We start from the raw sequence: 21,816 nt of genomic DNA, 5'->3' as shown, positions 1-21,816 counted from the left end.
TATTGGTAGCAAGTCGCTCTTGAACATGACACTTCCACTCTGTGCCCGAGTCGGGTTGGGTTGTTTCATTCACCGGTCACATCGCCATGGTCTCGCCATACCATCCACATTTGGGGTTAATGCTACCAATCCATCACATAAGTGTCGCCGACATGTTCAAGAGAAGTCATCCAGAAAGGCCACCTGTGTCCCGCCCACTAACATACATTATACTCCATTCTTTCATGACCGCCACCCTGAACCATATATCATCAGATCATTTTCACCTCCATCAAAATCATTTGCTCCGTTCTGTGTCATTGATGTGGGATTCATTAAGGCCCTCCTGTGAAAGATAACTTCTTGTCGACATCAGCTCATTATCCAAGAAGTTGATCTAGGAACACCCCATTCAGTACTTTGAAGCTTGCATGCCTCGATGGTAAGTTTCTCACTTCCGGCGACAGGTATACATCAATGACCTTCGACCGAAAGATTTTTCGTGGTGTTCGACACCAAGTCCTTTATTCACACCACATGAATTGTACTGCAGTACCTTGAGGGTCATTATCATTATCGGTGATTCCTCTCGCGCTTGTTAACAATTTACATCATTGACTGGTAATCAAGTGATGTCTTTCCATGTTCGACTTCAAAACATTTCTCACATGGATCGACTTGTACTTCGAGTGAAGATCGGACGAGATTGAAGACCCCGGATCTAGTTTCATCCATCCGGGCTGCGATATATATTCAGGAAAATAAAGACATTGAAGTGTACAGCATTGCAGCACAGATAATCATCCTACCAAAAGGATGATGGCTCTATCAGAATCACCAGTCTACCATCAGACGATTGTCTGTCCTATGTACATGAAAATGAGTTTATAAAGCTGAGCATGGGAATGCCTGCCTCAGCTAGATCATGAAAACAGTATGAAGATAATGTATTGTATTGTATCTTATTATAGGTCTCCTCCCAGCATTGAAAGAACTTCAAATCCTCCTAATAAAGCATTTTGCCCGATAAACAACCTCATACTTTAGGAGGCAACTGTTATAGACATTTTTGTGCCTTACAGCTCTAAGCATGAAATGTCCATAAACCAAGGGCTCTTAACTCCCTAAAAGTGTTGTTCTAATTCCTAAAGGAACAAGGTCAACAAATTACAGCTTCTCCCAAAAGTTCTCCACCAGAAACTGCTCAGAATAAGTCAAATCAGGATCATTTCAACTGCTCCACTAGCCAAGTGCGTTGCATAGCACCTAAGTCCACTAGCTAGGTGTGTTGCAACGCACCTAAATGCACTACCAGGGTGCGTTCAGCGGGAAATGACAAGTGGCAGAGTCATTCCACGAGGTGGAGAGACAATGGAAGCTTCCAGAATCTTCTCCAATGACACTTGCCTCACTGAATTCGACCAAGGATGAGTAAGAGGCTCTTAGTCTCCAAGTGGAAGCAAGAACTGACAGAGAGAAGCCACTAATCAATTCATGAGCTGACTCATCCTCCTTGCATACATCTATATATGGATCCCTCATCCCAGAGATCCAGAGGCTGGAATTTTGCACATTGTAAGGAATTGTTGTTGGTTTTGAGATACATATCAGAGGATTGGGTGATCTATGCTTTGTTGGGGTTGAAGAAGGGACTTCTTTGCTAGGAGGTTGATGCTGGGTCAGGAATCATCGGTTGTAACTCCTCCTGGATCTTCTTGTATATCAATAAAACTATTTGAGTTTCTTCTCCATGCTTGTGTTTCATTGATGCTTGTTACATTTGTATGGTTAACTTAAATCTGATCCTAAGTTATTTGTGAATATAAACCCATGTCTTTGTATAGTTTCCTTCTTCTGTGATCTTACAGGTACTTGGTGAAGCTGGGCAAGTGAGGGAGCAGGTAGCTGGGAGCTGTCGAAGAGAAGAGAGATTGGATCAAAGGACTAGCGCAAGACACAGGTTGGTTCATCCTATTCCTCTTTGTTTATAGTTCATAAAGAAGAATACAAAAGTAGTTTTCTCTATTTATTTCTAAGGTAGCTGTCACACCTTAGTGGGATAGAGCAGATCTAAATGGACACTTTTCCCGATAACAACTATGATGAGACTTTTGCTCCTGTAGCAAGGTACTCATCTATTAGATCGATGTTGGCACTATCAGCACAGATGGGTTGGAAGGTACATCAGATGGATGTGAAGACTGCATTCCTCAATGGAAAGATTGAGGAAGAGGTGTACATAGAACAGCCGGAAGGATTTGAGACCTTCGATCATGAGTCGCATGTGTGCCAACTCAAGAGAGCTTTGTACAATATTAAGCAAGCAGCTCGTGCTTAGTACACCAGGATCAACAACTATTTCACTGGGTTGGGCTTCACAAAGAGTGAAGCGGATGCAAACCTATACCACATCATGGTAGAAGGTAAGCCATTGATCACTGTTCTTTATGTTGATGATCTAATATTAACAGGTGATGATCAGTTGATCAGGTCTTGCAAGGAGGACCTTGCAAGAGATTTCGAGATGAAAGACATGGGTCTCATGCACTACTTTCTAGGCATGGAATTGTGGCAGAAGGATGGGGAAGTGTTTGTGTCTCAAGGAAAGTATGCCAATGAAATACTCAGGAGATTCCACATGGAGAAGTGTAAGCCCATGCAGACTCCTCTAGCAGGTAACTGGATGAAGGAGGATGCTACTTCAGGTGAGGTAGTAGCTGCTACTGTGTATCAGCAACTTGTCGGTTCATTGATGTATTTAGTGAACACACGACCAGATTTGTGCTTTGCGGTGAACCTGTTGAGTCAAGCTATGGTTCAGCCTACCAAGCTGTTTTGGAAGGTAGCTAAGCATGTGCAGAGATACCTCAGAGTCACATCTCAGTATGGATTATGTTACAGAAGGATAAACGGAGTGAAGCTCCAAGGCTTCACAAATGCAGATTGGATAGGGATTCCATTAGATCAGAAGAGCACTTCAGGAGGAATTTTCAACCTTGGTTTAGCTACAGTATTGGGTAGGGAGTCCATTAGATCAGAAGAGCACTTTAGGAGGAATTTTCAACCTTGGTTCAGCTGCAGTTTCTTGGTACAACAGGAAACAGAGGTCAGTTGCACTTAGCTCAGCAGAGGCTGAATACATGGCTGCCAACCAAGCAGTGTGTGAGCCCATTTGGATGCGGAAAATTGTAGTTGGATTGTTTGATCAGAGGATGGATCCAACTATGATCTATTGTGATAACCAGAGTTGTATCAAACTCTCTAGGAATCCAGTATTTCATGACAGGTCCAAGCGCATCGATATTCGGTATCATCATCTTTGAGACTGTGTGGTGAAGAGGATCATGTTGTTGTAGTATTTTTCAACCGAGCAGCAGGATGCAGACATTTTGACTAAGGCATTGTCAAAATGCAAATTCGAGTTCCACAAAGACAGGATTAGGGTGAAAAATAATCCCTTTCTTGTTGAGAGGGAGTGTTGAAAATAGCAACAAGAAATGCTAAAAATAGCATTTCAGGATACATTCCAATTTTAATTAGTCCCTAAAATAAAATTGTGAATTAAAATTCAAATTTGATCTCAGCAGTTGTTTGTAAAATAATTTTTTAATTCATCTTGAGTTAATTAGTTATAGAAAACCAAACATGAACTCTGTGTGAATATATGCAATAGTTATCCCTTTGATTGAGGAAGTTATCCCTTAATTAAGGAGATCAGGATGAGTTGTACTTTGAGTTGTAATTAGTTAGCTTAGTTCCAACAGTTTGTGGAACTGATTGTCAGTTCAGTTAGTCAATGCATGCATGCATGCAACTAGTGTACTTTAGATAACTGAATATTCTCTCATAAATAACTCATGCATGTCAGTCTAGAAAGAGACCCAGTTGAGATCAAAGGATGGGACAATGTACTATCAGTTGCAGGAATATTCCCATGAGGATATCTCTTGCATGCAGAAGGAATTATTTCCTTGAGTATTGCGCAATTATTTCTGAGGTTGGTGAGCAGTGTGTGAGGTAATTACACACAGGTGGTAGCTTGAGGACCCAGGAGAAACAGAACAAGGAAATAGGAAGTGTGGAGGACTGAAGGAAGGCATATGTGTTGTCTATTCTGTCTATGAGTAGCAGTGAGGGATTGTACTGAGAGCTGGATAGCTTGTGAGCTAAAGCTTTTTGTAATCTTGAGATATTTCCACTTGTATGATAATATAGATAGCGGGGTTTTTATCTGAGGCTTTCCACAGAGTGTTCTTCTATGTTTCATGTGTGATTGAATCTTCTTCTCTATTATATGTGTTCTCTTTGATCTTGCTCAAAATCGATTAAGCTTTCGCAAGTTTGATTGTAGAAGTAGATTAAGTATTTTGCTTTACTACATTGCATAATCATTTTAATCTACGGTGAAATTTCTAGACCAAAGGCCTTCCACGTATTCGTGATCATGATCACATGATTCACTTGATTCCAAGAAGTGTTCCTCCAAACATCAGGCCTTACAAATATCCTTATGCCCAAAAGAGTGAAATTGAACGTATGGTTGTACAAATGCTAGAGCTTGGTATAATTCAACCTAGTCGAAGTTCTTTCTCTACCCGAGTAGTATTGGTGCACAAGAAGGATGGATCATGGCGTATGTGTTCCGATTATAGGGATCTCAACAAGCTCATTATTAAAGATAAATTCCCTATTCATGTCATTGATGAATCACTGGATGAATTACATGGAGCAATTTACTTCACCAAGCTAGATCTTTGTTCAGGATATCATCAAATTAGAATGAAGACTGAAGACATTCCAAAAAAACATTTGGAACTCATGAGGTTCATTATGAATTTTTGGTCATGCCTTTTGGCCTTACTAATGAACCATCCACATTTAAAGGTTTTATGAATTCCATTTTTAAACCATTCCTTAGAAAATTTGTGCTAGTATTTTTTGATGATATACTAACCTACAAAAAGTCTTAGAAGGATCATGTTCAACATGTTAACATCATACTTAAAGTATTGGAGGAAAAATAATTATATGAAAAAACCTCCAAATGTTTCTTTGGAGTATGTTTTCACTCACTCCATTATGGATTTCAATGTGCCTTTATTGTCCAGAATAAGAAAAATTGGAGCCACTGTCCTAGGCCACAAAAGATCCTAGAGCTTCATCAGCCCCTATGTTGTAGGTAAAATTCTAGGTGTAGACACAAACAATTCCTCTAGCTCCAAAGCAGGTCTAGCCATAGACAAGACATTCTATGGAATATTTCCTTAGGTTAGAACCAATTAAGAGGGCCTACCTCTTAGTACGCTATCCATTTGATGATGACCTTGCCTCCTTGCTCCATCTATCTTCCGTTCGTTCTTGTGAACACCTGAAACAAGTAGACAACAACCGACAACAACCATGATAATATACAAATTATATTCAACCTACTTAACAAGTCAAGAAACATTAAGCCATAAACATGTGAAATGACATCTTATGTAGGAAATCAATCGATAGTTGCATCTTTATTAAATCAAGAAGAGATTATAACTGGTGTCTTGATATTGTTGTTATCCTCTGACAAATCTGGGTTCCCACACACTTCTGCTAGCATTCCATGGATGGCCCCAACAATGATAGTCTCAAGTCTCTTTCCTTTAGGCTTCACACCAAACCAACTCATAATTCTCCCTTAAACACAAACTAGAGAGCTGCAAAGTATGGATGACTTGCTAATTACTCCAAACAGAACTTAATTAGCACTAGCACACACACACTAGATTGTGCTTGGGAAAGGTGGAGGTTTAGATAGCTTGAATGGATGGGAGATGGTTCCTCTTCTCATGGGAGAAGGTCTTATCTCTTGAGGTAGTTCCATCCTAATAGGGGAAAGGAGCCCAATCTAACCTCCTTGGCTCCATCCGACCTAACCATTTACCAAACTTCCATTACGAAGCTTCTAGAGCTGGAAGCTTCGACTCCAAATTTAAAAAACTTTCCAAAAGAGGATATGCGCGACTGGGAAAAGGCTCAGTCACTCTGGTCAGCGTCAGGGATAGTTTTAATCCCTATATATCGGCGCGGGGAGGACATGGATCATTAGCGTCAGTCTTGTAAACTGGGAAAAATAGAAGATTTTGGGAAAATGATGCAAAGGGGAATTGTTCTGCTCATGAAGAGGGACACAATGGGAGTTTCTTCATGATGGGAAAGCATGAAGGGTTCACTATAGAGGTCCTTTGGGATCAAGGAACAGGGAGTACAGGGACAATGACAAAATGTTGTGTAACAGATTCCCCCTAAAGCGTGAAGGTCGAACTAGAGTGAGGGGTGAAATGCTTTATAACTCAGTGCAGGGGAACCAAAGTTCGTCATCGCAAAACCTGCAAGAAAGCATAGATACATATACATTACTGAAAACTCTATCAAACGATACATGAATCATGGTATGGACATAGTCATCCAAAGAATGATCATGTAAATGGATCCAGGCATGGGTGCTGTCATCCGATAAAGAGGATCATATCGAAACCAAGGTATGGTTGCAGCCATCCGATAATGAGAAGGATCACATATGAAAACTCATGGTATGGTCACAATCATCCATCTAAAATATACACGTATACCAGCACAATCATGTCACATTGCCTTGCAACCTGGACTTTTGTAATCTGTGCCCAGGGTCTTGCACTCCAACGCAACCCAATCAAAGTACATATTCTAACATGTGAATAAATGTGTTGACGTCGAACATGCTAGAAAATCGCTTGATTACCAATCAATGATGTAAATTGTTAACAAGAACAAGAGAAACCACCAATAATGACAATGGTTCTAAAGGTACTAGCAGCACAATTCATGGAATGTGAATGAAGGAACCGAAGTTGAACACCATTGAAATCACCCGATCGGAAGCCAATGATGTGAACTTATCATCAAGTGCGAAGAACTTGTTGTTAGGGCATTCAAGCTCCAAGGTACTGAAGAGGAGTCTCTCAATAAACTTCCTGGATAATGAGTTGAAGTCGACGGGAAGTGACCGTGTCAAAGGAGGGCCATGATTTATCCCACATCATCGACATGAGACAAAGGGATGCAAATGATTTTGGATGATATAGAGAATCAGAGGCAAGGCTAACTGTAGAAGGACAACTATTGAACATATCGACGACATGACGTGGAGTTTGGCAGCCTTTGGATCCATAGGATTGGTGGTCATGACGATGTGGTAGAGATAAAATGGATAGAAAAAATGAATGGCCCAACCTAGAAGGTCAATGATGAAGTGAGGATATCCCAACCCGAAATGAAGTAGAAAGTGTCATTTTCAAGAGTGAGCTGCCGACACAACTGATAAAATTTCCCATTTTCCCCCACCATTTCTGGAAGGTACCCCAATTATTTTCTAATCGCGAGTTTGAAGGGGATAGCATATGCTTGCACTGTAAGTTCATCCTTTGGATGAATATGACCTAGTAAGTTTAATCAGCCCTAGGAAGGAGAAACTCATGTTTTTCATGGTGATGAATCCGATGTCGTTTAATATTTTAACGAGTCTAACAAAGGTGTAACTCGGTATCTTTTTTATGTTTAGAAATTTCGAAAAAGACACGGAAAATAAAACTCAAGATGGTCCCTTTTCGTACATTTCTGTCTCTCGAGCCTGAAAAGGTAGAAAATGATACTCGAGAGAACTGCTTAACCATTTCAATGAAGGAGTACCTTTTCTGTAAATAGTTCATCCTAGCCCGAAAAGTGGTAAACATATACTAGGTAAATGACATTTTGCAGGCATTTAACAAGTTGAAAACAACAAGAGCTTGGCAATATTTTCATGTTCAAAGTGTCAGAAAAGAGCTTCAAAGTAGACCCCCCATTTTATTCTCTTTTACGAGTCAAAAGGGAAAAATACTCGGAAATCTTTTCATTTGAGTTTACGAGTCGAGAAAAGAGCTGAAACATGACTCAGTACCATCATCAAAAATCCATGACCTATCGTTGCACAAAAATGCAAATGCATTATCGAATTCCTGAGGAAAAATAGGTCAAAAATACTTTAAAACTATAATATTTCATGAAACAATGAATAAAAGGAGGGAAAAGTATTTATTTTTTACCATTTACCATTTTACCTTTCTGTCAAGAGCTTTTAACCCACTTTTGCCCTAATTTTTCCAAAGCAGATTGTTGGAGATCCGGGAGGTGATTCGCTAAGCCATTAGGTGTAGGTAAGAGCCAAGACCCTAAGCTTCATTTTCATACTGCTTCTTCCTATTTTTATCCATTTTTTTGTTTGTTGAGGGAGGTTTTGGCAGAATTTTTTCACCCTCGGTTGATGCAATTTCCAGGCACGGAAACACACCGGCCGGGGGTTGCTAAAACTACCAACCACGTCATCGGTGCAACTGTTTCTAAAACAAGAGTGCCGATACTGTGAACAAATAAAATTTGATGTTTTCTCTTTAATTCACCATTTAAATCCAAATTTCAGTAGCCAAAGATGATTATTGACTTGATTAAATGGTTTTTGTAGGAAAGAATCGTCGAAAATGGTTGATTGGAAGGAACGTGAACATAAGAACATTGACACACAAGAAATGGCTGATCCAAATTTCTTGGATGCTTTGAGGAACTATAGGCTCCTCAAGTTCTTACTTTCTCTAGGGATGCGGGCTCAACCTGAGTTGTTATGATATCTTATTAGTCTCTAGGATGCGAATTGAGAGATTTTCATCGTTGGTGACCAAGAGCTAGAGTTAGAAACTTAAGACATTTATTTCATCACAGGACTATCCTGAAGGGGGGAACAGGTCAAACAATATCAGTCGAGGTCGATTGGGGCAAGTATATCCATGCTACTTGCCAAACATTTCCCAGAAGACCTCAAATCCAAAAGTGGCAAGATCAAGATTATGATTGTTTGAGATATTACGCTGAGAGTGCTACTGTTGACCATCAACAGAGTGGTTGGGTCCCAAGTAAAGCATGAAACCAATAAGTCGAAGTTCATGTATTTTATCGACTGTACAACACCGATGATCTTCAACTGCGCGGAAGCCATAAATATAAACATGAAATGCCAGTTGTCAAAAGCTAAGGCAGGGAACCTAAAGAAATTTTGCTTTGGATCTTCTCGGAGTGGGTTCCACTTTTCTAATACTAGCTGGTTGAGGTGGATCTGTCGATTCCACGAGACCCACATATGGTCTGATGGAGCCAATTGATGCCTAGGATCACTAGGGGCCAACAAATGTCCTATAAGCCTACCTTTTTCTCATGGCTATGACGGCAGCTGATCGTAGTGGAGGATTGGCCTTACAGCAGTACTGATTTTCAGAGAGATCTTGATATGCCACTCCCAGGGGGGGAGGATTTTGACGATGAAGGTAAAAAACCAACAATGTTTTATTTTTTATTTTTAATTGTTTTTGAGATATATATGTTCATAACATTTCATTTTATCAATGCAGATTTTGGACCAAAGCATCCTGCCAGGATGTCTTCGATTTCCATTCAATTTGATGTCACTCCTCATCAGGAAGGTGGCAACAACAAGGAGGAGATTGTGAGGAACCTCAAGGGGTTGACTCATGGGATCCCATAGTATTCCTGGGTGGGAGATATCCCACGCTAGTATCAGAGGCATATGGTGGGGGTATCTGATCGGATCCGTTGATTGCTGACTCATGTGGCACAAGCAGTTACAGGCTACCATGATCACCATGCTAATTAGTTCCTAGGTCCAACATTTCACATTTTGAGGCCTGCGAGCCATGGATATATGAGGCTTGTAAGCCATGGATGTTATTTGAACACACGTATTATTTTTGGGGTTTTGGATGTATCAAACACTATCGACATATATATATATATATATATGTATGTATGTATGTATGTATGTATGTATGTATGTATGTATGTATGTATGTATGTATATATGTTGTATTTTCTTGCTTACTATGGTACAAATGATTTGTTCTTGCTTTTCACATGTTTTGTAAATGTTTATCTAGCGCATAATTAGCTAATGCATTTGTCAATGTATTCATATGTCTAAGAATATGATGTTATGTAATATAATCAAAATTTCTCTCCAGTAGACAAATACGTAGATACATTCTCAATATCTGAGGATTTCTGATGGAATATTGCTTGTTGAGTTGAAGGACAAAAAGCTGTGAATCTAGGTTGACAATCAATTCCCGAATGTCAAGAGCAATGGCTTCCGACAAAAAATTGATAACTCTGATGTACTCAACAATGTTATTGGTTGTTTGACCTAAAAAAATACCTTGAAGATCAATCAACTCACCATGGGGCTCATAAATGGCTCATGTCATGGAGGATAGATTCTGGGTACTACGACAAGAACCATTAGCGAAACCAATGTGAGGAATCACAGACATATGCAAAGCAGGTAAAAACATAGTGAGCATGAAAACTGCTGGAAAACTAACACACCAAACCACACTGCACAAAAATGAATGACACACTAATGTACATAAGTGACCATGCAAGATAACCTAAGCATAGTACTTTTTGAGATAGATCCCATTTCAGGGCTTATCTAAAGGATTTCCTTCATAATCAATTAGCTCATAGGCCCCATTTTGTAACACATGTTTAACAATGTAGGGCCCGTGCCACATAGGTTCGAACTTTCCTACCCCCAACTTATTCTTAACCTGATCGTATAGTAAAATGGAATCTCCTTCATAAAACACGCAAGGGGAGACTGACTGATCGAAATGGGACTTGACTCACTTCTTTTGCACTTCTATGACCAAAGCAACAAAATGACGAGTCTCATCCAGTCATTCTAAATATAAGAGGCATTCTTCTTGAGGTGAGCTTTTGGGGAGAAGTTAGACAGGTAGCTTGAGTGAATGGATTTCACACTCAATCGGTAACGTTGCTTCCAGACCATAGACTAGCTAGAATGGTGTGAAACCAGTTGCATCCTTGGTCGAAGTTCGTTAAGCCCACAACGCTGAAAAGAGCATGAGATGCAAATTTTACTTATGCATCCTGATAGTATGCTAAAGCATTGTAACCAAGACCTTGTTCACAGCTTCAACTTGGCCATTGGCCTAAGGATAGTATAGGGTTGAGCCATCATGCCGAAAACCCAATGTATAGGTCAACTCAGCCATCATGTAATCTCAAAAATGGGAGCCATGGTCGGTGAAAATAGCTTGAGGTATGTCGAACTTGGAAATAATGTGATTGAATAGAAATTGAGCCGTCGTTTTACCATCTGCAGTGTATGTAGGCATCGCTTCGACCCATTTGGTGAAATAATCCACACCAACGATAATATAACCATGCCCCCTACTGAACAAGGGTCACATGTCATATAGTCAATGCCCCATTTGGCAAAAGGACCAACAGTAATAACGGGGTGTACGTGAGCAGGTGGGGTGCGCATCTTTCGCTGGTAAATTTGGCATTCATGACACTTGCAAATGGCAAGGATGCAATCCTTAAATATGGATAGCCAGAAATAACCAGTGTGAAGGATTTTTTGGGTAGTAGCATATCTAGACATATGACTACCACATGCCCCAGAATGGAAGTCATTGAGAACTCTCTCAGCCTCCTCAAGAGTAAGACATTGACGAAGAACAGAATTGGCATTGAATGGTATAAAGCATTTCCAATAATACGGTAGGGTTGGGATTGATGCCAAATGCGTCAGCGATCATCCTTAGTCAATGTAGACCGAAACATGGATGTCTAGAGATACATGATGATATCACTATACCATGGGTTAAGGGTGCTAATAAGGAAAAGAGCCTCATCTGGGAGCTGCTCATCGGCACCAACAGGGTGAGACGTAGAAGGAAGGGAGAGAATCAACTCGGCAAAAACATGTGATATCTTAGATTTTGTAGTAGTAAACACCAAATCAAATTCTTGAAGGATGAAAATCCACTTAGAATAGTTACCCCCCAACAACTGATGAGTCAAGATGTAGGTCATGGGGTTGCATTCAGAAATCACAGTGGTAGTGTGTAAGAGAATATAGTTCCAAAAGAGCTAAACAGCCTATACAGCAGCCAAAGCCAACTTCTCGACATGAGCATAATGTGTTTTGGTGTCTAGGAGATTGCGACTAAGGTAGTAAATAACATGTTCATTGCCTTCATCATCGTCTTGTACCAACACCATAGTGATGGTATTAGAGGTTGCAGCTAGATAAAGGAAGTATTCTTGATGATAATTTGGGGGATGTAGCAAAGGAGCATTTATGAGCACAGCCTTGAGGTCATCGAAAGACTTTTGGGAAATCTCATACCAAACAAAGGGTGTTCCTTGCTTGAGAAACTAGGTAAACCCTAAAGCTAGCTCAGAATAATTGGGTATGAAACGCCGGAGGGAATTTGCTTTTCCCTCCAGGCTCTACAGTTGGTGCAACAAAGATGAAGGGGGTAAATTAACAATGGCCTCGACTTTAATCAGACCAAGGTGAATTCCTTTCTTAGAGACAATAAAGCCGAGGAGTGGTCTGAATTCGACGCAAAAAACACATTTATGAGGATTCAACTGAATTTTGTAGTGCCCACAGTGAAGAAAAATATGTTGAGGATGATCAGGGTGATCATGGTGCTTACGAGAATGAGCAGGAAGGTCATCCAAGTAAGGTTGAACGATGTTTCAAATGTCGTGAAATGCATAGGACATTACCTTATGAAATGTAGCCCCAACATTTTTTAGGCCAAAAGGGAGATTTTTGTACGTGAAAGCACCCCATGGACAGATAAAAGCTATCTTTTCTTGATCTACCGGCACAACGTTAATCTAGTTGTAACCAGAAAAACCATCCATAAATGAAAATATTTCACTCCCAACACATTCATCAATGATCTGATAATTGAAGGGAGTGGGATAGTTATCCTTTGGACGAGCACAATTGAGATCACAATAATCAATGCAAACACGGATCGTGCCTTGTTTCTTTGCCACCATTACAATATTTGACACCTAATCTGTGAGAGGGATCAGATAAATAAATCCATCTTTCAGAAGTTTTTCAACTTCACCCTTGATAGCGGCCACTTTCCTAGGGTGCACTAGGCAGAGCCGTTGGCGAATAGGCTTTGCATGAGGATAATTCAGTATTTCATGCAAGACAATGCTAGGATCAATGCCAGGAATTTCCTCATATGATCATGCCAGCACATCATGAAATTCTTGGAACAAATGAGTATAGAGCTTGATCTCATTTGGAGAACAAGTTACCCCGATATGGACATTTTCAACAACACTAGGCTTGACAGAAATATCAATTGGCATCATTTGGGTAATTTTTCCCAAATTTCCTTCCAACCATACTTCATGAGTCATGATAAGTGCCTGAAGTGGTAGGGAAGGGAACTGAGAAGAGAACTCTTTGAGACAAATAGACATGACCGTTGGGCTAGGTAGGAATTAGGAACAATGATGAGTATCATTCGAAGGTGGCTCCTCTAACGACATTACTTCCATGAAACTATCATCAGAAAGAAAAGTCTTAGCTAAGGGATTAGGATATTCTGAAGCACCAAGTCATAGGGATTGAGAATACGTATCGAGAGATGTCCTCGAAGCAGGAAAAATAAGAGGATATGGAACTTGAGGCTGAAAATTTCCACATAGTTGATTTCAGTGGGACTAAGTGGCATAACCTTGCCCAAGGTATCAATAATATCGGGTGAAGGTATGACCCAAGGATCATATTTGACTAAGATCATGTTGAAAAAGGCAACATTAGGAGGTGGGAGCAGAAAAATTCCCATCAAAGCAGGATCTTTAAAAAGTCCTACCTCCACACTCTCATATGGAGCACTGGTGTGCTTAACATATGGAACATTGCCATTTGAGGAGGAAGAGGCAAAGAAATAAAGTTGGTCAACAGTGAATCTCTTCCCTTGATAAGGAAAACAAATCACGTGGAATAAGGAGGAGGCTACAGCATGCATGGCATGGGTCCAACTCCCTCTGAGTAGAAGATTATAATTGAGATTAGCATCAAAAATCTCTACCATGACATGTACTATCTTGCCTTCCAAGTAATGGAAAGGTTGGGTAAGACATCTAATGGTTGTGAATCATGCCTGTTGTAATCTTCCAAAGTGTTCGGGGATTGGTTCAGAGTAGGAGAACCAATTTCCTTCCAACAAGCGACTGACATGATGCAAGTAGAGGCACCTTCATCGATGACAGTCTTGTGAATGGTTTTCTCATTAATGAGTACCTGAATGAGGAAGATTATCTAATGAAGTATCCATGGAACGTGGTTCTCTAGATCAAAACGTATCAGATTAGAATTAGTAGGATCAATACCCCCAATAACTGATAGTAATGACTTCCACTAGGACAGACAGCTTTGAAGAACCTTGAGAGCAAACATAGCTGATGGCACCTGAGCCAAATCATAAACAATATTATAATGTTGAATAGCTTGAGCATTGGGGTTATACAAGGACTTCCTTAGCACACCTCGAGAAGGTGGACGAATAGCAGAATCAAGGTTAGGTCACTCTATATGGGGAGGACCAAAACTTGGTGAGGCAGAAGAAGAATGGGTGGCCTCTTTCTCTTTCCCGGATGTCGGAGGAGGAGTTCGATAATATTTTGATCTAGTAGCCAACATTAATTTGCGTACTCATCATGAACACTTGTGAACCCGAGGAAGCAGACAATTGAGGCTGGTCAACCATTTGATTCTGCTAAGATAGAAATGGCTCTTTCAGGACAGCTAGGGTCCCTTTGAGTAAGCAACTAACTTCAGATCGTCAGGGAAAATCCTTAGTATACTAATCCTCCTCACAAATGAGGCACAAATACTTATTCTTCCATTGTGAAGCATCACCAACAGACGACTTAGGAGGGCCCTATTTTGGGGCAACAACTTTACCCTTGCCTTTACCTTTCTTCTTACCTTTCAGGGATTTGTTCACTGTGGTAGACTGGATAGCATGGACCTCTGAGGTTTTACCAGGGCCAAGTGAATTCTAGGAGGGACTATTGGAATAAGTGTTTGAGACCGACTTCTATATGGAAGAATATTTTGCAGGGGGCTGAGACACTGAACCAATTACTCCATTGACAGGATGTGTAGCCTATGACTTTGATGTCGTTGGATCGAATGATGGCCTCGGAGCATCGGGTAATAACTCATACAAGGTGCTAGACTGGGATTAAACAACATCCAGGTATTGGGCATGAGAAATGGCTTGCTCCTATGCAATGCACCCACCCATAGCTATATCAGAATCAATTGGAGTGACGAATGACTTGGTAAACCATTCAATCAGTAACTGATCAACAATCTCGAACTTGATCAGCTGATGCCTATGTCTCCATTCATGGATGTGGTTAGAGATGTTTGTCGCAGTATTTTGCTTGAGAAACGTGAGCAAATAGGTGCCAGTTTCATAGTGAACTGGAAACTGAAAATGCGTGAGGAAAGCCATGGCTAAAGAGTTGAAGTCATGATAAGTACTTCGAGGGAGCTCTATGTACGTAATGCTTGTAATAGTTCGTTGGAAAAGATAGAGACGAATAAAATCATCAACATAAGAATTCGAGGAGCACCAGAGGTGATATGTCATCACATGTGATTGGGGATATTTTTTTTGTTTTCCATATAACTTCGAACAATCGCTCAGGATCTTGGATAGAATTGGAGGCCAGTATGGCGAATGAAGAATTGGATCATTCCTAAGCTAAGACACATCTGGCAACTCTAGTGTAGCCAAGAACAACAATTGAGTATTGAAAGGCATTGGAGGTCGATAAGTGGGTCCAAACAGAGGAGCCCATCTCTGCTAGTAAGGAATTTGGCCCCATGGTGGAGGGTTCTATCCATACGGTATTTTACTTTTCCCCCACTGTAGCTTACCTTGCTCGTATGGAGGATTTTGACCTTGAAAGCCTTGAAAATATCTAGTCATGGGCTGCTGATAAGAAAAATACGAGTTATAAGGCTGTTAAGCCTGTTGGCCTTAGACATATGGATACTGCAGCTATTGTCCCTGGGCATACGGGTTTTGAACCTGCTTTCCCTGAACAAGATGATTTTGGACCTGCTTCCCTTGGACATAAGGATTCTGCACTTACTACCCTTGGACATACGGATTTTGGACCTGCTGCCCTTAGACAAAAGGATTCTGAACCTATTTCCCTTGGACATTAGGATTTTGGGCCTATTGCTGCAAGACTTAACCTTGACCTTGTCCTTGCAAGGGTTCACCCTATTGATATGTATATGAGGGTTGTTGCTACCTGGGCTATCCCTACTGCTGCAAGGGCTGACCTCGTGGCTACAAAGGTTGTCTCTGTGGTTGCAGAGGTTGGCCTTGCGAAGACATAGGCTGGGAATTTTGTTGAACATACTGCATTCGCAGCTGCATGGTTTGCTGCAACTATTGCGAGGGTTCCCCTATGGTTGTCACAGTTGTCCTTGTTGTGGTATCATCTGCCCCTACTACTGCACGGATGGCTCTTGCTGCAACAAAGGTTTCCCTTGTTGTTGCAGAGGTTGTCCTTGCTACTACAAGGGTACTTGAACTATTCCTAGATTGAGACCTTGAAAATTTCTGAACTGTATCTGGCTATAGCCACTAGGAAAGGAGGACGGACCAAGCTAAGCATACTGTCCAGGCTGTAGGACGTAGGGAAGATTGACCATTCCTTGAAAACCATATGGAACATAAGGAGTTTGGTACTGAACTTGAGTCTCGTAAGGCTGTTGATATTAGAAATTTCCTGACCCAAACAGATCAATCGGAATTTGGACCTGTTGGCACTCGACATTGCTTTGTCCAGTAGGACCTGCAGGGTTTTGAAGAGCACCAGAAGAAGGCTAGTTCATCCCAACCATGTGAGGTTGTGAGCTACTCACATTGGTTATGTCTGACACCATAGAAACATTTAGATTCTGCCCCCTAGGTAGTGGCACAGCTTGTCTACTTACTGGAGGGGTCGAAGAACTGACAGCAACAAGATTTGAGACCATTGGTTGAACTCACGGGTGACTTGGACGAAAGAGAAAATAGGATTTGGAATGGTGGGTTGCACCAGGACTGAGGTAACTATAGAAATCACCATCTATTGGGAGGTCGAGTTCTGAATGAACGAACCTGTGGTAGGCATAGTGTCAGATAACCAAACAAGGTTATGATAAAATGATGAGGCACTAGGTGTGCCTAAGACCAATTTTGCTAAATTCACATAATTAGGGGGTAAATCCCTATAAATACTGATGGGAATGCTTCCCGTGTAAGGGAAACCTTCAGGGAGAAACTAATGTTCTTCCTCTTCAATAGTGTGTGGAGTGGAAACCTCCGAGCGATTCAGAGAGGAGACTGGAGCGCTGCCTTCGGGATCCATGTGTGGAAAGAAGCGACGACAAACAACTGAAGATGTTAGAGGGGATAATTCCAAAGGAATACCCGGTTGATCATATGGATTGTATGGACACTGTGGTGATATCTCAACAGGGTCAAACAAAGGATTCAAACGATATACAACCAGTCCAAGCTAACTTTTAGTAGTTGGCGAACTCTCAGGAGACTGGACAGGATTGTCTGGGGATTCTAGGTCGATACACAAAAAGTGACCCAGTATCTGAAAGAGGTGGAGGATGAGATGACAAAGTCTGAATGCTTAGAACAATTATGAGTTCAACACCTTGGTCCTCAAGTGACTACGGTAAATTAGGGAATGGCTCCTCTGACAATATTTCAGACGTAGGAAAGGAAGAGGAATTAGGTGAACCAGATGGTTCAGCCATGATGCCTTTGTCTCAAGTATCAAGAAAAGAGAGTAAATTTCAAGGATTTAAAATGTACTTTAAGGAATAATCACAATTTGGTCTTGAAGGGACTAACAGGATGTTATAAGATCGTGGGCAAAAAATTTTAAAGCTGCATAAATAAACTGGTTCTCTTTCATGTTTTAAGAGTCGAGAAAGAAGAAAAGATGACTCTATCACTTTCGATTGGAAATGAGCTTGAAAGGACAAACACTCAAATGGTATTTTAAGTTTAATGAGTCAAAAATATCAAATGACTACTCTGGATGATCTAGGTAAAAAGGATTACCAGGTAACCGTGAACTGCAGAATACCTCTCGGCAAAGCGAGAAGTACGGGCAGTCAATCTCCCCGAATGATGTGTTCGGTGTATCACATTTACAAGGAAACAGACTCAGCATATGGATAAAGGATTGCATCCTAGTGGGGTCTCCCTTTATATACTCGATGGTACGGGGAGCACAAGTTCATACTAGTGCTATCTAGTGCCGAAGCTAATGACAATTGCTAGGTTTAAAGATGCTGGAATACATCTCTAGCCTAGACCTTCTAGATGTGATATTTAGGTTTCAAATGCGCCTTAGGTTAATTGAGTTCATTTTAAATTTTATCTTGAATTATGTCTCAGTTTCCAGGCCTTAACGATGTGACTCGAAAAGTCTTGTATGCAAGTAAATGAGACAAGACAATTTCAATTCGATGAATCTTCTACACTAGAGAGGGTAGAAAACACAATCAAATGCAAACAACCAAGCAACTAAAATCAAAAATGATCTTTTCACTACTTTACTTTTTGAAAATAAACTAATGAAAAAATTCTTTCCAATACCTAGTTTCCTAACAAGTGCACTCCAAACCATCCTTTCAAAAGTAAGGAGAATTATTTTTTCTTTTCAAATGAAAATACAACCCTAGTCTTCAATCACGCTAACTAACGCAACATATTGATGCAGAAAACTAGAATTATGTGCTTTTCTTGAAATGACAAAACGAATCTTTCATCAAATACTTCATTGAAAATTTTTTCGAGACAATCAATCCTCAAGCAAATGAAAAGACACAAAAGAGAATCTCTTTAAAACTAATGAAGCAATGACTCTATCAAAAACAAGACAAGCAATGTGACTTATGCCAGAAAAGAGATGTTTAAACAAGCAAACAAAACTTTTCAAACTTGTGTGATGGAGATTGTTACAGGGAAAAGTGTCTATTTAGAACTGCTCTATCCCACTAAGGTGTGACAGCTGCCTTAGAAACAAACAGAGAAAAGCTACTTTTGTTTTTCCTTTATGAATTATAGATAGAGAGGAACAGAAAGACCAACCTCTGTCTTGCGCCAATCTCCTGATTTGATCCCTCTCTTCTTTGATATTCCTCAGCTATCTGCGCCCTTGCACGCCCAGCTTCACAAAGTATCTGTAAGATGACAGAAGCATAGCACTATACAAAGACATGGATCTATAATCATAAACAATCTAGGGTCAGATGTAAATTGACCATACAAATGTAACAAGCATCAATGACACAAAAGCATGGAGGAAAACTCAAATAGCTTTTATTGATAAACAAGAAAAGAGCCAAGAGGAGTTACAACCGGTTGTTCTGAACCAGCATCAACCTCCCAGCAAAGAAGCCCCTCTTCACCTCAAACAAAGCTTAGATCACCCAACAATCTAATGTTTGTCTCAGGAAACCAACAACAATTCCTTACAATATGCAAAATTCCAGCCCTTGGATCTCTGGGATGAGGGATCCATATATAGATATCTGTAAGGGGGATGAGTCAGCTTGTGATTTTATTAGTGTCTTCTCTCTGATAGTTCTTGCTTCCACTTGGGGACTGATGGCCTCTTACTCATCCTTGGTCGAATCCAGTGAGGCGAGTGTCACAGGAGAAGATTCTGGAAGCTTCCATTACCTCTCCACCTCGCGCAGTGACACTGCCATTTGTCATTTCTCGCCGATCGCACCCCACATAAGGGACTTTTGAAATTCATCACACCCTCACAGTGTATTTGGGTGAGATGCAATGCACTTAGCGAGTGGAGCAGCTGTAATGATCCTGTTTTGACCAATTCTGAGCAGTTTCTCATGGAGAACTTCTGGGAGAAGCTGTAATCTGTTGACCTTGTTCCTTTAGGGGTTAGAACAACACTTTTAGGGACTTATGAGCCCTTGGTTTATGGACATTTCATGCTTGGGGTTGTAGGGCCCAAAAATGTCTATAACAGTTGCCCCCTAAAGTATGAGGCCGTTAATCTTTTGGTGTCGGGTGAAATGCTTTATTATGAGGATCCGAAGTTCTTTAAATGTTGGGAGGAGACCTGTAATAAGATACAATACAATACATTATCTTCATACTATTTTCATGATCTAGCTGAGGCGGGCATTCCCATGCTCAGCTTTATAAATTCATTTTCATGTACATAGGATAGACAATCGTCTGAGTGTAGACTGATGATTCTGATAGAGTCGTCATCCTTTTGAGTGGATGATTATCTGTGTAGCAATGATGTACATTTAATGTCTTTATTTACCTAAATATATATCGCAGCCCGGATGGATGAAACTAGATCTGGGGTCTTCAATCTCGTCCGATTTTCACTCAAAGTACAAGTCGATCCATGTGAGAAATGTTCTGAAGTCGAACATGGGAAGACATCGCTTGATTACCAGTCAATGATGTAAACTGTTAACAAGCGCGAGAGGAATCACCGATAATGATAATGACCCTCAAGGTACTGTAGTACAATTCACATGGCATGAATAAAGGACTTGGCATTGAACACCACGCAAAATCTTCCAGTCGAAGGCCATTGATGTAAACCTGTCGCCGGAAGTGACAAACTTGCCATTGAGGCATGCAAGTTTCAAAGTACTGAATGGGGTGTTCCTAGATAAACTTCTTGAATAATGAGCTAATGTCGACAAGAAGTGATCTGTCACAGGACGACCTTAATGAATCCCACATCAATGACACAGAATGGAGCAAATGATTTTAATGGAGGTGAAAATGATCTGGTGATATAAGGTTTAGGGTGGCAGTCATGAAAGAATGGAGTATAATGTATGGTAGTGGGTGAGACACAGGTCAATTATCTGAATGAATTCTCTTGAACATATCAGCAACACTGATGTGATGGATTGGTAGCATTAACCCCAAATGTGGATGGTATGGCGTGACCATGGTGATGTGACCAGTGAATGAAACAACCCAACCTGACTCGGACACGGAGTGGAAGTGTCATGTTAAAGAGCGACTTGCTACCAACAAAGTTTTCTTCAAGTTTTCTTCCCAATTTTCCCCAGTCATTGCTGACCAGTACCTCTTTATTTTTGTCAAGCTTGAGGAGGATAACATATGCTTGTTCTATAATTTTCCCTTCGAGCAAACCCATCGCTATGTTTTAACGAGCCTAGTGATAGTGAAACTCGTTCTCATCTATAGACAAGTTTGTCACTATTAATCTTTTTAACGAGTTTAACGACAAAGATAACTCGGTCCTTTTCAATTTTAGAGAGTCTGAAAAGGAACGTAAAGGTAACTCCAAAATTCCTTTTTCGTCATCTAATCCCTTAAGTCCGAAAAAGTATAAAACAATACAGAAGGGATGGATTTTTGATACTTTTAACGAGCCAAACAAAACAAGCGCTCGATCTTTTTGTGTAATAATCCCTCAGGTCCAAAAAGATTAAAATCTAGAGTAGGGATGGCACTTCCTGTCCCTTTAACGAGCTGGAAAGGCCAATGGCTCGGCAATATTTTCATATTTTACAAGTCAGTTGAAAAGAGCTTAAAGGAGACTCGTCTTCTGAGGAACGAGTGATAAAACGGGTAGCAGCTGATTCCAGGTAAGGTTTGGAATTTTCCAATTACGGCAGTGTCACAAGGATGGCTAGTGAAATCACTCTACACAGTTGTTCCTCAAAATGGGTAAACAATAAAATGGAGGTGAATGATCGGCCAATGAAAAAGTGGAGGTGACGGTGAAAACACGACCAAGGCTTTAATGGCTGAAGTACTACATTCACGATGCTTATTTACCAGGGAATAG

This window comes from Pinus tabuliformis, chromosome Q, assembly GCF_031772625.1.
Source record: "Pinus tabuliformis cultivar Carrire ecotype Pingquan chromosome Q, CPIR1, whole genome shotgun sequence".
NCBI classification, from domain to species: Eukaryota; Viridiplantae; Streptophyta; class Pinopsida; order Pinales; family Pinaceae; genus Pinus; species Pinus tabuliformis.
The sequence above is the reverse complement of the archived record's forward strand: the minus strand, read 5'-3'. Positions refer to the sequence as shown.